Here is an 18863-nt window from a genome sequence, read left to right as displayed (position 1 = left end):
GTGCAGGGGTGGGCAACTGGCGGACCGCGAACATTTTTTATCTGGCCCATGCTATATTTTTAAATTACATCATACAATTTTAAAGTTTATCGTCTATACTCTAGCTTATGGATATTACAATTGTTATCTGGTATTAAACATTGTTAAATGTCTAAATGTATGTATACGTAATATGACATTTAGTTACATTTAGTTTACTATATTTGAAAGCTATACGTATAGTTTTCAAACATTGCTGTTTGTACCGTACTGTTAAACTATATCAGTTTCTTCGTATCATTCGTGTCGTGCTGTCACGCGTGTTGAATTTATTATTTCGATGTATATAAATGCTAATTAAAATTCATATTTTGAACGATCTTTTTTTTCCCCTATGCTTTGGCCCGCTGGATTTAAATTTTCTAAAAATTGGCCCTCTAGTAACTTTGAGTTGCCCATCCCTGCTTTAGCGGTTCGCCTAGAATTAGCTTTATAAATTTGTGGTTCCCGAAGTTAAGGTTAGAAGCCACCATTGATGTGTACCGTGCACACTTTGTACTCGATATCGAACGAATACGGGTTCGCGCGGTAATAGGGACGGCTTATAGGAGATGTATGTGTATACATAATAGTGTACCTATTATACGGTTGTATACGTGCAGCGGTACGTGGACGACGGTAGTATAACACTGCGAATTTTTCCCGCACACTCTTCGGCCGACCGAACAACGAGAGAAAAAAAAAAAATGAATACGGATACGCTCGCGCGTACATCGGACAATGCGAAAACTATAATGGGCACTGCAACCCTTTTGCTCGGGCCGCAACCGGTATCGTCACGGATTACAATATCGGCCTAGGACGTATCGCGCAGGGCCGAGCAACAGCGAACACAATAATAATGATAATAACGACAACAATGCGCGTCTACTCTCGTACGCGTATAATATATACGCGGGCACAATAACAACAACAAAAACCGTACGGTTATCGTTGTGCGTGCGCGAGCGGAGGAGACTAACGTTTGGCGCGCGCGCGAGTGCATCGTAGTGGGTGGCGTCGGCCGATCGGTGGCGTGCGCCGGTCGCGCGAGCTCTCCCCGCGCGAACCCGAAGGCGGTGACGGCTGCTGCCGCCTCGGGAGCAGGTGCAAAGTTTTTACATATTAAAACATTCTCGTCCGCGGCGGCGCGCACACGTCTCTCTTCCTCTCTCTCTTTCTCCGTCGCGTCTCCTGCGACGAGAAACGACTCCTGCAGGCTCCGTCTGCAGCCGTCGGCCATCGGTGTCCGCGCGCGCCCGCACACCGTACACGTCACGTCGTCTCGTTTCACTCCTTTCCTTTATCGACGGCGCGCGCGCGACACACGCCGCACGCCACCGCCAAATGCGGTATCGTTATCGCCGTTGTTACTCGCGGACCCGCGCGATCGGCAACTACGAATCGCGGGTAGAGGACGTCGAGGTGTTGTTATACCCAGCCCGAAAAAAGTATTCAAAATCAATCTAAATCGTTTTCCAATACGGAATTCAATTTCTTTCAAATGCATATCATCCCCGTTCCGCGATAATAAATTCTGTTGCGCCACTGTACACGATCATATCACGCACGCGTCAAGTCCCTCGAAAAAACAATCTACCGCGGTGGTGGTACACGTACCTTCAAACAACTTATTAACCCAACCTATCGTATTGTATTGTCGAATGTCCAGTCGCGACTCGCAACGGAACGTTGATTTTTCCCCTTTTACGATAAACTCCATACATACGCGTGGTACTGTATATTATCGTAAACCACATTTCACTAAATTTTCTAAACGATTTACGAAATTATTTCTGCAGAAGAAACCATGGTAGCTAGCAGGACGCGGATACTAACCTGCAGATACACACATTTCACGTGCTACCTACTATATTTTGTGAGTAATTAGATGTTTTATTTGTAACTTGTATATATGTCATGTAACACGTGGCATACGTATTTTGTCCAGTAGAAATAAGTAACATCATTAACTCGACAATGAAATATGATTGACATAGAATCTCAAAAGCATGTTGTATCAAAAAAAAAAAAAAAAAGTGCCTGTCCATAGACATATACCGCTTGACTACACACCATTACACAACATCCCCATTGTCCAAACTAAAAAACCCGCTATACTAAGACGCAGTTCCTTCGAAATTGTTATCCCTAAAAATAAATACAACAAGTAAAACATCCCGGACACTTTTTTTCTAGTACAATGATTGTAATAAATAAATAATAATTACACTTTTCATAAACGATTCAAATAATTGTTCTGATGTTACAACAGGAATTATATATTTTTCAATTTTAGATCCTGATTTGTTTTAAAAAAAGTGTGGTGCTGGTCAGGGCCGGTGATAGGGTGGGGTAGGGAGGGTTAGAGCCCCGGGACTCGTACGTCCGAGAGGGCCCGTCGTTTGTATACAATGTTTTTGTTGGTGCGTCTTAGTCAAACGATTGCAAAGGGGAGTGGGACCGGAACCCCCGCAGACCCGGGGCCCCTTCAGAAGTTCTCGCCGGCCCTGATGCTGGTAAGTATTATTAAAGTTTTCGACGTTAATTTGATTTCCATCATATATATCTTACGCATTATAAGTGACTTACACATGTGTACATATCAAATTAAAAATTGAAAAAAAGATTTAGCATCCGTTTAGTTAGATTAAATATGAATTTGGATATTTTATTAAAAAAATACAAATATATGTTATGTATACATAAGAAAAAATACATCTACGATTTAAATAATCCTTTTTCAATTTACAAGAATAAAACGAATAATTTATAACACTACATCGTAATTGCTATTTTAATAATTAATCGAAGGGAAATTGAAACTTTTTCATAGTCATAAATTAATTAAGTATAATTTATGTTAATTAATTTATGTTACGTTTATGTATTTATCTATTAATTAATTTATTTATATTTATGTATTATTTAAGTATAATTTATGTTCACTTCGTCTACAACAGTATATTCGGATACTCTTTATAGTATAATAAATACAATATTAGTACCCTAAAAATTAAGGTATTGTATTTTATAAAACATGCCTATATGATTATAAATTACTATTTTCCACGAATGGGCGTATCATAACTATTTACCGACCAATGGATATCATTCCCTCCATATCAAAAAACTTGTTTTGGAGTTTTTAATTAATCTAGTTTTCACACACCTGCCAGTTATTCTGTCAATTTTAAATAATATTTTTAGTTCTTCGTGTTTTTTAGTGCACACACGTATTTCAAAAATGTATATTATAATATCAAGGTACTAAATTATCTTACGAGAAATTTAAAGGAAACTTAATGCGTTGTATTATTGCTATACATGTTTAAATTACGTATTTATGTGATAGAGCCGACGATTTTTTGTAAGTATTATTGTTGTCATTTTAATGAATGTTAATTGATATAACATATAATACGTCATAGACTATGGTACATTACACATCGTCGTATCTATAAGTTAACCCGACTGTTTGAGACAATTTGAGAAAAAAACCGTTAAACGTTATTGTTTTAAAATTGATTGAATGGAAATGTAATTATTGTGAAATAAAGCTGACGCATTAAAATACTTGAACGAGTATGTATATAATATATAAACGAATATGTATATAAATTTTATATAATATATAATATACAGTAGGTATACGTTGTAGCTATATCCGTACGGTATCGTGAAAATAATGCAAGTCCAATAACATTTCAATTTTCGTTTATATTATTTAACATAATAATATATATCGAATAAAAATAAATTGCTTGTACCAACAGGAAAATTGATACTTATTGTTATGTATATTATCTACGAAGCGCAAAAATTAGCGTTCGTATTTGAAAATGTTATATGTATAACTATAGAGCAAAATACATAAATTATCCTAGTATTTGATTAATTCAAACATTTAAACATTTTTTTTTTTTTTTTAAACGATATTACCAACTATTTTTAAATGGGTGACAAAAACATACAATTTTTTGGATTAATTTGAATTAATTTGAATGTCGTACGTAACAGGACAATAGTGAACCGTGAGAAGAATATTAAACGCTTAGGTCAATTCCAACAACGTTAAGTGTTTGTTTCTATTTAAACATAATTAATTGAAGAACATCGAAATATTAAAGTTCTACGGGACCCAAAACAATCCATCGTATTTTTCGAAGTGGATAAAAGCATATAAACTAGAGCTCTTAAAACACGTGTCACGGAATTCACGTGTACACGTGAAATACGTGTTTATCCAAGTATAAATCCATTTTTATAATGATGAAAATTAGTAATTTTATGTTATACACTTGAAGTTTTAATAAAATATTATTAGTACAGTATTAAGTTAAGGATATACGTTTTTATTTTGAATTTTTCACGTGACACGTGACACGTAAATTCCGTGAATTTACGTGTATTAAGAGCTCTAGTATAAACTATTGTAAAAAACCGAGATTAATCAAACTTTTGTTGATTTAATTTAATAAATATCGGTTCAAACACATAAACTTCGCTCAATATCAAGTCGGTCAGTCGAAATCTGAAAGGTAAACAGTGTCACAGAATGTCTAGAACATGAGCGAATGGGCAAATATGGTTCAATGTATTACACGTCAACATTCTGTACACACGATCCAACGAAATTCATCGGACGCACGCTTGCCCTGTGGGACGCGCAAATATGCTCTCTCACGTATACTCCTCTCTCGTCTTAAGCACCCGTAAATGCAGGCGGCTCGTTGGACCACCTGTCGTGACAATCGTACTTGCCGTCTAGGTGAGTAAGACTCGTTTGCGCATGTTTACTTTTTTTTACGACTCGTTTACGCACAAAAGCGCAATTCGTTTGCTCACACATAATTTAGGTTTAAACAACAAAAAAACAGCTGGAGCTGATCCACGCACATTTACCATTCCACCAACGATTACGTCGGTTACTTGATGTACGTGTGGATGAACAGGAATGACTGTTTTAATGTTTGTGAAAACTTTCTGCACCATTAGTAGTCTTGGGATTATTAATAGGTTCACAAGCCAATCATTTCGGAGGAAAATTTCTGTCCGATGTTAAGTAAATTTCTTATATACAATATACAAGTGATTCCTAATTCTGTATTAGGTGCTATCGATATAAGAACATAAAATCCATATGAAACTTTTTCGAGGTGTAAATAACGTAATACGATAAAACATTTTATCCATTTGCCAATTTCAGAATCACTGTTTGCATGGGTGTCACTAAGGGGTATCGAGGGGTATTCTTGCTACCCCGAAGTTTTTGTGGTATAGCAAGAGTATCTTTTTGCTACCCCAAAAAAAGTCATAGGTTTTAAAAATATATTCAATGTTTATTATTCAAGTGTGTACGTAGACTATGTATATAGACTATATTATTGTGATTGTATCCAAAATAATTATATTTTGTGATAAGTCCAATAAAAATGATAAGGTAGTGTATACACTATACGTCATACCAAGATTTATGTAGAAGAGGTTAGCTAATTACCATATATAAAAAAATTTTGTGTGGACTCTATTGACGCCCATGACTGAACGGGTCTTTCGATTTTATTTTAACGGCGGGTTACGTTGTGCGCAAACGTGTCGTCAATTTTCATGTAAAACATTTTGAATTTGTGCAAAAAAGAGTTGCACCGCATCGCGGTGGTGTACTCGTTCAGCCGCATGCGTCCGCCGATCGTCTTGATGAACAAATCTACTAAACGGCCGCGGTGGTACTGCCGGTCGCGAGACCGTAATAAAATCATTGTTCGATAAGAAAATACATTGATGTAATCGATGCGAAACGGTTTTGACTATATTCACTTTATTCACGGGGAATTTGGAGACTTATATAAAACCATCGGTCATCAACTAAATTTGTTGAGGATATCGGATTCGTTTTACAAATACGAAAATGAGGAGCACTTTTTTTTGCAACGGTGGATAAGGTAATTAGTAAATTTCAAACATTGCTAGAAAGTGATTATTTCACTGGAAATGAAGAAACACCCTTCATAAATTATTTCGAAAGCACGTGAATCGGAAATTTGGATAAAAAAGCAAGACGTCGAGCTCCATTCTTTTCGATTGAAGTCTGTAACGGTTTTAGTTGTACTCAAGATGATCTTCCCGTGACCAACAATAATGTAGACGCGTGGCGTAATTCATTTTCGGCACTTTGTACAAAACCGATCATTTGGAAAAATGTATAGATCCTTAGAAAAAAAGATTCGAGCTTAACTATAATGGTAAAAGAACCATTACCATTGGACATGTAATAGAAAAAAAAAAAAAAGAAAAGAAAAAAGATGTATATAGATTCGTCAAAAAGAATACTATACATAATCAGGAATTTAGAATTTTCCACTGACAATAATAATAGGTATTGTTATACAAATTAAAACTGTACAAATATTTTCCCACCTTATATTAATTGTTGTGTTTTTACAGTTCAATTTTAATATTTAATTATTTTTTCAAGACATATATGTGTATAATATTTTTAATATCTCTGTATCTGTGTTTATTTGTTGTCACTGGATAGATATAATAATAAAATGCGTCGAAATGTAGGTAAGTCGAAATGACACGATCAATGTTTCTTTCAAACACTTCTTGGGAGGAATGGTTTAAGTTTAAACTATACATTTTCATATTTATATAGTTTATAAACCACCTTTACTCTACAAAAACTTTTTTAATATTTTTCCTGAATTTTGGGAGTAGTTGAAGCCTTAACCCCCACCTTACGTACTTATCAATAGCAACTGTGAATTAAAAATTTAAATTTAAAATGATTTGATACAAATTGTATTTGTAAATTATGAGAGGCCATCTTAACAAAGTGCATAATGGTAATATTTTTTTCGTTATTTATATTTTTAATTATGAAAATGATGAAATTAGGATATTTAAAAAATGTGGACGTATTTTTTCTGTAGAATTTCTCAAACGATTAGGTTTATTAACACTGTTTAATTGTATAAAGTAAATGTTTGAATGTTTAATAAAGGTATTTTAAAGTGGTGTATATTTGGATGAGTATTTTAAACATTGTGATAAATGAGAATGGAACGACTTGCATTCATTAGTTGTAAAAACTAAATACAGCACTACATCGAGTCAATATTTTTGGTGATTATAGTGTTTCTTCTGAAATTTAAGTTTCTAATAAATAAACTACGAATTGAAAAACGTAGGTATTTTTGGGTCTTATAGACATTAACTTATACGTAAAAAAAATCAGAAACAACTTTGAGTCTGAAAATACTAATCCAAAGCAAAATTTAAGCTAATCACCTACTTTGATGTTTATATTATAATCTTCTGTTAAACCAAAAATGTTATTGCTCTCCATCAACTTTGAGTAATATGAAATCTAGTAAATAGTAATCGTAAATATAATCGTAACTGTAAGTAATCATTTTTAAAATCAAAAATTTTTATAATTGGTGGAATTTACATGATATGCAAATCCTACCCTAAAATCGATTATCTAAAAATCGGTGGAATTCACAATTGCCCGCCGGAGCTACTGCTGACACGGACGGTGATCGAATTCACTAACTAACCTGTTATCCGGCAACAAGCAAGCGTGTCCGGGGGTCAAGTTGGACACGGTGTAACGCCTCTGGGAGAGATGGGTTTGTATAATTTGCAAGCAGAGACACTACTCAGAGATCACTTTGTCAAAATTAGTAAAATATTACTTGTACAGTTTTTGTTGTTGTTGTTGTAACACTGATGGTTATGGCGTGTTTTTTTCCCAAGCTAATGTTTGCAAATCGTGTAATTGTCACGTGAAAAACTATATTTTTATCTGCACAGCATGCGCAAACATAACGTAGGATTCGTTCAAAGTAGATGAAAAATGAAATATTATACGTTTACTCCTTCTTTCTCACACGTTCAAAACCGACAAGTAAAACCAATATTCGCATTTTTTTTTCAGTTTCTTATATTATATTTTCTGGCTAACCGATGAAACATACCGCAATATATTACTCGATGTAATTATGAAACACTTCTGAATCTATATGTGCCAAATTTGGTTAAATGAAGTTCGAAAAGTATTTTATACCTAATCTTAATTCATATCGTACGCACGTAAAATGTAAATGATACATTTGCACTTGTCAAAATTAAGACCGCGTACGGATTCATCCAACTCATCTACATGAACGTAATAACTGTATACGTTCGTAACCTAGCATGTATTAACTCGTCCGTTTGGTTAAAACCATATATCACGATCGGTAATATTTCAATATTTAATATTTATAATGTGCTTTATTTTATAAACGTCTATATAAATATATATATACATTTATATAATGTATATAAGACATTTATTATAAATGTCACTACTATAATAGTGTACTCGAAATTCTTGCGGACGAAGGAGGATTACAAATTAGAACTATATGTTTACGGTTAGGTTACGGTTATACGGTTTTAATTAATCGTGATAATATATATGCAAGATTCATGTGGTGGACAGCTGTTTTAACTTTTTGCGTTTTCGAAGCAGCTGCGTCCTATACCTATGTATTCACTGCCAACGTTACGTAGAGAAATGTGTGCATGGACATAAAAAAAAGAAAACAAAATAATTCGGTCAAATCAATTTTGAAAAAAAAAAAAATGAAATAAAAATGTTTTGCCCCTTTATTGTGGCTTTGACTTCGGACAATACATATCCCAATGGTATCCTGCTGATGTCGAAGAAAAGAGCCGTTGATGCGAAACAATAATAAAAAAAAATTAAAATTTTTACATTTTTGTGTGTTCATTATAATTTGGCACATGGTAAAAATCGATAAATATAAATGTATTATGGTTAAAATATAAAAATTGCTATATTCAATAAAATATGTATTAATATTTTGAGAGGACTCATATGATACACTACACTAGTAATTTCGAAGACATTTTCAACTGTATACCAAGAAAGTATACCTACATAAAAAGGTGGTTTAAAATAATATTTTATACCTGCAAGGGTATAAAATTAAATTTTAATTTTAAAAATACTGTAATAAGATAAATTAATAAATAATCGTGCATAATATATTGATTACATTTTCACTTTTTACTACACATCTTGTAAACCATAATTATTCCAATGATCTATTGCAGGTGTCAAGCAAAAATACATTTATAAAATGATAGAATAATTATACTTCGAAATATACAGCTATTATGATCTTTGTTTTGAAAAGACCTAAAAAAACTGAAGTAAAGCGAAGGTATTTTTTTTTATTATTCGTCAAATATTTAAAAGGACGTATTGATATATATTATAATATATATTAAATATATATATCTAACAACATATTATATGTATTCTTTTACAGTATACCATACCTATATCTTACATATATATTCGGAAATGCTATATTTGTCGTAAAACTGTGAACTCGAAACACTAATAACTGATATTATTTTGATTCTTTAAACTTTTAATGCAGTGAAATAATATCTTATATAGGGTTATATTATAACCCTATAACTTAATTAAAACGTATTTTTAACAGATATGGATGTCACTTATAAAAAAAATTGACAGCTGTTTTGTAACTCAGCCCAATCGGATAATTTGAGGCTTATAAGATTTAAAGTCAGTTTATATCTGGACCATAGATTTTAAGTTTTTTGTCGATAGGATTTGAATAATATTATTCTAATATTATTTCGAAAATTTCGATAGCGTGTATGCATTTAAGTCACTCACAGCATTCCTTCCCAAATTATTTACATCGTATAACACGAATAAATCTTAATAATATTATACTAAATATATATATATATATACTATAAGATATAGAAGTTTCTTGCCCTATTTGTGTTCACATCGTTGATTTACAAAACGAAGTAAAAGAATACTTAATTATGTGTATATATGTATATATATATAAAAAAACCGTTCAAAATAGAACGTTTATATACACGAGCAATTCACATGAATATTACGCGTAGACACGTGTAAAAAAATACATTTAAGTGTTGTAACTTGATGTCATATTTACTTAAATAACCTTAAATTATATTAAAAGTCTTAGTTGGATAATCATTTCGCCTTAAAATTAAGTAACAATGTTTTATGCGTATTGTAAATTCAGCATGTAACGTGTACATAATTGAGCGACAAAATAATTTACTTAATATTTTTAACAAAACATTATTCTCAAGGCAATAACAAGAAATAAATCAACGTCCAGGTCCGTAGCGCGATTAGAATCAACGATTCGATCGAACAACAAAAATCGAAACTATTTTTTTTTAATTTTAATTTTTTCAAGTTAATAGGTTTAGTACACGTTATTATGATAATAAATGTTTGCGTCGTTACGAGATGAAGTATATACGTCCGACGCAAGGACTTTTTGTTCGACAAAACCGATTGAATAATCCACGGATCTACACCTTACTGACGACGATTTGAAGAAGACCTCAACAACATTAGTAGCAACAGCAGCAGCAGAAAGAGGTGAACGAGAATAAATAAAAGTATAATGTACAAAATGATTAGCATTGTAATCCGCAAAAAAGTGGCAAAGCGATGAGCGAAAAAAAAAAATCAAACGTACCTATGGTTAGTTCGGTGGTAAAAAAAAAAAAATGCATGCCGAAAAATGAGTAAATAAATAACAAGAAATTAATTCATTCCAGATAAAAGCAATGACGACGAGCCGTGTAATAACACGACGACGACGACGACGCCGATTCGAGGCACGCGCTGGTCGGCGGCGGCTTCGGCGCGCACGGACCAAACCAGTTTATCGGAATAATATCGTCGTGTGCGAGACGCGCGCGCGAGTGGAAAAAAATAAAAGAAGTTTTTTCGATATATTAATCTCGTCCAATTTATATTCGGCAGTAGACACACGCGCGCGCGATCGTGTATATCTATACTTAACGGAATCCGATGGAAAGACGTTTTTATAAGATAATAATAATAATAATAATAATAATAATGTATTTGATTCCTGTTTTGCCAAAATTCTCGTGCACGTGTTACCGTCAACGCGGTGGACCGTCCGGAGGAGACGGAGTGGAGGGACGAAAGGGTCGGGGAGCGGGAATTGGGGGGAAGGAAGCTAACCGAAAACTGGATTTCGACGGTGGCGGCGCGCGCGTTTATTTCACACGCGTTAATGGACGAGCGGTCCGTAATAGATCGACCGGCCGTATGTAAATACATTCATGCGTGCCCGCGCGTTTACGTACAACGTGTGCGCACCCGAGCCTTACAGATGTGTCTCGATAATGCGCGTACGGTTGTTGCTCGTCGAGTCGTCACTCTTCTCCTGGGCAAGGCTCCCCGCATTCGGTGGCGGTTCGGGTTTACATTCAAATATGATGTTCGAGCCCGTGATAAAAAATATTAATCCGCCACCAGCATCGCAGCGTGTGGCGCGCACCTTTGCATACAGAACGATTCTTTTAACCACACCGAACAGAGCCGCGAGGCCGATCCGATTTACTGGGAAACCACTAAATACGAGCAATCCGTATACGTACTCTCTCTTGTTGAACATTTCGGACATCGAGTTTTACGCGCGCGCGATATTCTAAATACGTTTTCGCACTTGATACGCTTCGCCGTCTTCAAGTTGTTCGACTGTTTGACCGTCAAGTGCGGTTCTAATATCCTAAAAGAAGAAGGAGTTTTTCAGAAAATTGTACTGCGTCAATGTGGGTAGTAATATATATTTCGAAACGTAACCGATCATTGGTTTTTTTTTACATTTATCAGTTTTTTATTTATATTTATTTATTTAACCGAACAAAATATTATTGATTAAGTAGTTATTAACATTTGAAATAAAATATAGGTAAATAATTGGAAGATTATAAATAATATACTACAGGAATGCTAGACTTTCAGTAACAAATATGTCGATATTTATTAACTTATTGCATTCTCGCGTAATATTTAGGTTATTATTAGGGAGGACAGGAAAGAGGTATGTATTGAAGGACATGCAACTGAACTAGTCCGAGAAGCTCAGGACAAGATGTAGTTTTGTTTAAAAGTTTAGACATAAAAAGAATGTCATGTGCGTCTAGTAACTAAACATTGCACGTAGAGATTCTCTTGAATTATTTTCAGTGATGTAATCGAGGAAGGGGAAATGTCACCAGAAATTTTGAATCAAAACAGTAAAAGTGATAAAGGTGTTATTGTTGATTTTCACGTTGTACAACGTGTTTCGTGTTAAAGAAATCACTCTGCACGCGCGTATAGAGATGAATATCACGCACGACTTAATCGGTTCGGTATGGACCGGCTAAATGCTGACGCGCGCGTGTCACCACGGCCGGTGACGGTCACCATGGGCAGTAGAACTGGTATGATATTATAATTGCGGCGAATAATAACGACGACGAGGGTAAGGAAGAGATTAATCTTACGAATACTTCGCGAAGGCAATAAATCCGACGAAATAAATAATTTATTTTCGTTCAAACAGAAGAGGTAACACGGTAGGTATCCCGTTTGCTATAGATATATACTATAGGTGTTACTTGTAGTAATATATATCTGCTGTCGCCGTTATCGTTCACATCATGCGTCGATCACGAGGACAACGCCGATAGCTCTTAACGCTAATACCATATAAATTTCCAATCCTTATACGTCCGTACGGGTTTCAAGTAGATGCACTATGAATATCTTATGTACATTATAAATATATAAGATTCTAAAATACAGTATATTATATCTATTATCTTGACCGTATTATTGTGTAAGCAGGATTATCGTTAGGAAATCATTATTGGTCATGAAGATAACACACAGAAACACACGTAAAGTCTAATAATCGTTTATTTGTATGTTTTTATTGTTTAGTCAATATCAATAAAGAGGGTTTTTTTTTTTACAAATTTTAAGTTGTTATTTAGATACTCGTATAATCGTATGATAAAACGTTTTTTTTCTTATTCTGTTGTGCACCATGAGATTTATTAAAGAGAAGGCTAGAATCAAAAGTCGCATTATCCAAAAATCACTTTTTTCAGAAAACGGCAAAAACTAGAGAAAGGGTACAGTATAATTAAATAAAAGTAAAATACATTATTGTAATATATTTTATATTGAGATACTCAGATCTTTTAAAAAAATTATGACTTTCGTGGTTTAAATACTTTTTTTTAAGTTTAAAGTTTCAAAACTTTAGTTTTGATATCAGTAAATGGAACTTGTGTGTTTTGATTATAATTAAAATGGAGCATATCATTTATGATAAATACATTTATAAAATAATATAATAAAATTAAGTAATATGATTCATCCATTTATTAAGTATAAACTTTTATTTTTAAATTTGTAAACAATTTCTGTGACGGGTTCCAGCACTTGTTCGCAGTTAGGTTCTGGTTCATCAGATTGATCTTCAAAATTTTCCAAGCTAAGTTTGGTATAGAATTCCAACGACTGGTAATTTTTTCATTTGGGTCCAAAATGAGCTTCTAAAAAATTGTGAGCTCATTGAATTTGGAAATAAGTATAACATATGTTTTTCACGATATCTGCATTGAATAAAAACTTGCCAATTTTTTCTTCTCCTTCTTCTTCATATGAACTAATGATTTATAAACTACGGTATTCATTCGGTATGAACATTAATTTAAAGTTTTCGAGGAAATATGATTGATGAGAACGACTTAATTTTAGCAAATAATAATAAACATATACGTTTCTATCATTTTCCCGTTGGAATAAAGACTATTGACTATCGTTTAATATCATTATTAGTTACAAAACTCACATGTTACTTTTAATATGGTACATACAAGTAATTCCTAATGACATTTAAATAGTTGTCTTAACTTTTTAAATCTATTAAAATAGATTCCAATTTCTCGTCAAAAGTTCTATAAAATAGTATTATCAACTTATTTTACCATTTTTTGGAACAGATTCATAAAATGTTGATTCTAGCCTACCTACTAATTACATATGCTACTATTATTATATTATAATATATATTACTCCTACAACTATGTAGTACAATGTGTATACCGCATTTATTCGACTATATATTATAATACAGTTATCGAATCGTGTTTGCAATATTATTATTATTATTATTATGTTTAGTATTCATTTTACGTTCATAAGTACGTTTTATGATGGTATACATTTTTTATACCGTTTAAAATTAAAGTAAGTGCAATATTTATTATATACAAACGTATTTTCACTATGTAAATCATAATTTCATAGTTAGTTTGATAATTTCAAGGATGTATCGTATATTTTTACACCTGTTTCTATAATAAGTCCTTATGTGCGCATACATTTTGAGGCCCGATGCAAATGTGCTTGGACCCAGATATTACTACTTTCATTAATTTTTATTCAATATACATGTATAAAAATAATTTTTTTTTGTTTTCAGCGGTACGAAAATCCACTGGTTTTTCAGTATCATCCGTTTTTTAAACCTGTTTATTCTATTACACTATCGCAGCACTTTTTATTTAATCTTAATATTAAACCCTATTTTTTACAACTATGTAAAATAATTTTTTGTACGATTGAATGCATTCCGTTTATTAGAAAATTACTTATTCTTCTGGGAACAACACAATATTTGATCACGTTTATCGATTCAAACACATTGCAGGTTATCGGTACTTAATTAAGTCTTCATATTTTCACCGGTATTAATAACTTCATCGATCCAATATCGGCTTACGTTTTAAAGTAAATCGATTATTATACGGCAATTTTTGGACCGCGCTCTAATAGCATCGACGTTAATTTATTGCAGATTACCAACAACCAATGAATATTTGCATATACCTACTATGAAAATATATCTTGCATACTAGCGGCTAAAAATATGGAAAAATGTAGTATAGGCTATAAATAAATAGTAGTAGTACACATAAGTACTTCTAAACCAGTAGTATAATAATGATATAGATAAAAAATAATCTTTAATGTTATGAAATTCGATCATATTTATACAAATTTATATATATATATATATACGATGTATGTGTTATCAGCAGTAAACAACATTTAAAAACGCGTGAAAATATTAATAAAAATATTCGTCTACTGGATTCTAGCATATAATTAAAGCAATGACCTACCTATCTAATACTTAAAAAAAGGAGGGGGGAGGGAAATCGATTATTAAATATATGAAACTGTATCATAAAAATTAAAATGTCTGGCATATAATAATATGTTTGATGGTCAGAATGAATAGTAATCGTAAATAAATATTAAACGACCAAATTATACGTGCGGTACGACGGCGCAGCTTTCCAAAATATACCATATATTTAACTACACGTATATATTTAGTTATATGTGATATATGGCTTACTCTATATTCTATAATTGTCTGTAACTCCAGTATAATTTCTGTTCATTTGTAATGAACACTAAATCTTCTTCTAGTTTACCTAATCCTTTTTCATTGTTCAATAGAATACACATCAAAGGGGAAAATTTATTAGAAAATCAATATTAACACATAAAATTGCTATCGACGTTAAAAAGTAAAAACTAAATAATTGTGACAAAATTGTAGTCACTTTAAATATCGACGAGGAACAATGTTTGTGAAACTACGGAATATTTATAATGATAGAAGTGATTTTAGGAATACCGTAGATGAGCACTTACGGGTGTCTTACATGCACAATGGGATTGAATATTAAATCAATCTAGTATCAGTTAACAAAATTGGTCCAATACCGTTATCAGCACCGATACTGAGTGATTATTTGAAAAAAAAAAAACTTAGTTTCTTTTCAAGACATGGTGTTGTCATCTTTGTGTTTAAACACGCGAGTATGAAATAATAAATGAGCGTCAGTTTGAAATTTCACGAACTCAAGATACTGTACATGAATAAACATGTAGGGCTTACAGATCTAAACACAATTTTTTTTATCAGTGTCAGGCTACGAAATATTTACAATCCTTTAACACACAGTAAAAAAACGTGTTCGCAAATTTCGAAAATGTGCTCCGAGTAAAATCCTGTAAGAATGATCCGTTTGAGTGCCGTTTTGATTGATAACAATAATATACAATTTACATATATTTGAAAATTCGGAAACACACGTATCGAGCGAGAATTTCGCATTGTTTTCTTAACGAAGTCGACGCCACGACGCTGTATGTACACATGTGCGCTTTAATATTTATTAATACATGTGCTTGTGTGTGAGAGAGAGCGCCATAATAAAGAAAACGTATCTTTACGACGCGAAGGGGTCAATTTAGATATCAGTTGTGATTTAAACCGATATTTTTTTTTGATTTTTGTTTTTTTTTCTACCACTAGTTTGTCGATTATGATATATATATATATCGGACACGCGTGTGGTTTATGTCGAAAATAACGTTGTCGAGTCGCGATTTAATGCTGCACGCGAGACAAACAACTTATTATAATAATATATAATAATGTTATACGATCTTATAACGTTATGATGATGTCGAGGAGGCCGGTTTTTTACGGTTTTTTTTTTTAATTTTTTTTTTTTTACGCACACATCCTCCCACTGGACGTGTGAGCGCGCGTCCGCGTTCGTATCCCGGGGGGGGCAATTTGGCGAAAAACTCGGCGGGACCGCGGAGGAATCTCGCGCGCGGGGACGGGGACGGGGGTTGTCGGCGGCTGAATCCACCTCTGAAGACAATGACCCGCGCCCGCTCTCATCATTTCCCACCTGGCCCCCGCAACAAAAACTCGGTTGTTCCGTGTGTATTTTTTTCGGTTTTTAATATTTATTTATTTTTTTTTTCGATTTTTTTACCTACGACCCGAAAAAATAACGATGTTATCATTTAGGACGGGTTTCTTTTCAATATTTTTTACATTATATTATACTCTCTCGGGTGTACGTATTTCTGTGTACTACTCGGCTGTACGCGCGCGTGTGTGTACACACACATAAGTAAGCGGCACGTTGTACGTTATATTGATGCCTATATAATACATATACATATATGTGTGTGTGTGTGTACGTATATTCGTTATTTGTTAGGTTCGTATAGGTCGTTAACTCTGCAACGACAACGACGATTTTTATCCTCCAATCGCATTACCCACACTTGCACATACGTATACGTGTACATGCAGTTAGCCAGGTAAGTAGATGTACCCTTTCAATATTTTTTTACTATTATATTTTCGCCCTCCCTTCACCCACCGTGACGGATATTTTGGCATACGCCAATTAACGGTGACGCAATTTCGCAACGGACGCAGCCGTGTTATTTAAAAAATCTTACACGCATACACACACACATAACATATAAAAATATCAGATTTTTTATGTTTGTATACGGAGTGCGCTACACTAACTAATAAGAAGACTCTAATGCGATGATAAAAACGTTAAAGTTTCGATTTCCTTTAAGAATTATTATTTTTGAAATAAATAAAGTATACATTTAACATCTTTATTAACATGAAAGGTTAACCGAACTTGACACCGAAAAGCATCTAACGAGTTGCATCGACGTTTTATTGTCGTCTAGTAGCAGAGCGAAAAAAACTAAAATACATAAATGATACATTGATCTTCTTAATAGGGAAAAAATATATAATATAATGTGTATAACAACATGATTAAATCGAATCCAACTGTTTATACATAGGTATATTGCATTCAGAACTCAGATTTTAATGCTTCTGGGGACATTGACAAACGCACTTAAATATTTACTTTATTATTATTGCCGATTAATGGCTATAATGAAATATAAAAAAAAAACCTCGACGCATAGACGTTATCGAAAGGTAATATAACACACATAAACAAAATTGACGGTCACAAGCTGGTATGCAGTCGGTCAATACAATTATCTACCTAATTATGTTATCTTCATGTCAAGATTCGTTTAAATGCAAAACCAGTTTCATAAATTTAAATTAATTAGTGAGGACAATGTCAATGCAAAAGTTTTATAGAATCCTTAAAATAATATTAGATAAAACTAGATAAAATTTTTTGTTTTAATCTTAAATAATTAACAAAATATTTATAATTTTCAAAGTACATAAGAAAAAAAATGTTAAATTTTTCGTATGTGTTTTAATGATACGTGTAGATTGAAAAGCAGCGAATCGACGCTTTAATAAAATGAATAGATTGTAAGCCTTAAATTCATCAATACATAAATACGCATCGTTGAATAATGGATTAATTTTAATATTAAAAAAATATCTAACATGGGGACTGAAGGAATTAACTATTGCTGATTAAAAAATGTTTTGCCTTGGTAACGACTTACAATCATCGGAGCACACAAAAAACAAAATAGTTATCCTATAAAAATATTAGAACTAGATATTTCAATAAATTAAAAAAAAAAACACTTATTTATTATCCGCAAACTTTTATTGTTATTATTATTAAAGTAAAAAAAAAAACCCTAAAATATATAAGTATAATATATATTGTTGCTAATTTAATTGAAAAAGTAGTATGAAATTGTTATAGTGTAACGATAACCTTGTGAGGATTGAATTAGGTACATTTGTTTAATACTAAACTTAGGTACCAATGAAAATAACAAAAACACCGAATGTAAATATTATACACAATAAAATATTGAACAGTACAATACAGTTACAAGGGGTGCATAACGTTTGAATAATATTAATTTGCATTGCATAATATTTGAAAACAAAACAAATATTGAATTTACATAATTTACTGTCCTACGTTATTATTATTATAAAAGCATATATTAAAATTAATTAGTCGAAATTCAGTAAAGGTACAATGTACCAATAAAAACACAAAAGCGAAGCTTATGTTTGTATGTAAATATATATTTTATATTAAATAAATATGAACTA

At 32.7% G+C, this 18863-nt stretch overlaps 1 long non-coding RNA gene across 1 annotated transcript in view; it reads left to right on the top strand.

Moving 5' to 3' along the window:
* The first annotated feature begins 1200 nt into the window (after window positions 1-1200).
* LOC112691839 overlaps window positions 1201-18863 on the top strand; it is a 44718-nt gene continuing 27055 nt past the window's right edge. Inside the window, exons 1-2 of the long non-coding RNA XR_003149355.1 lie at window positions 1201-1752; window positions 1821-1897. This is a non-coding gene — a long non-coding RNA (uncharacterized LOC112691839). The remainder of the gene's footprint in view (window positions 1753-1820; window positions 1898-18863) is intronic.

Source organism: Sipha flava, unplaced genomic scaffold, assembly GCF_003268045.1.
Source record: "Sipha flava isolate LNK unplaced genomic scaffold, YSA_version1 67_pilon_pilon, whole genome shotgun sequence".
NCBI lineage: Eukaryota > Metazoa > Arthropoda > Insecta > Hemiptera > Aphididae > Sipha > Sipha flava.
The sequence above is the reverse complement of the archived record's forward strand: the minus strand, read 5'-3'. Positions and strand labels throughout refer to the sequence as shown.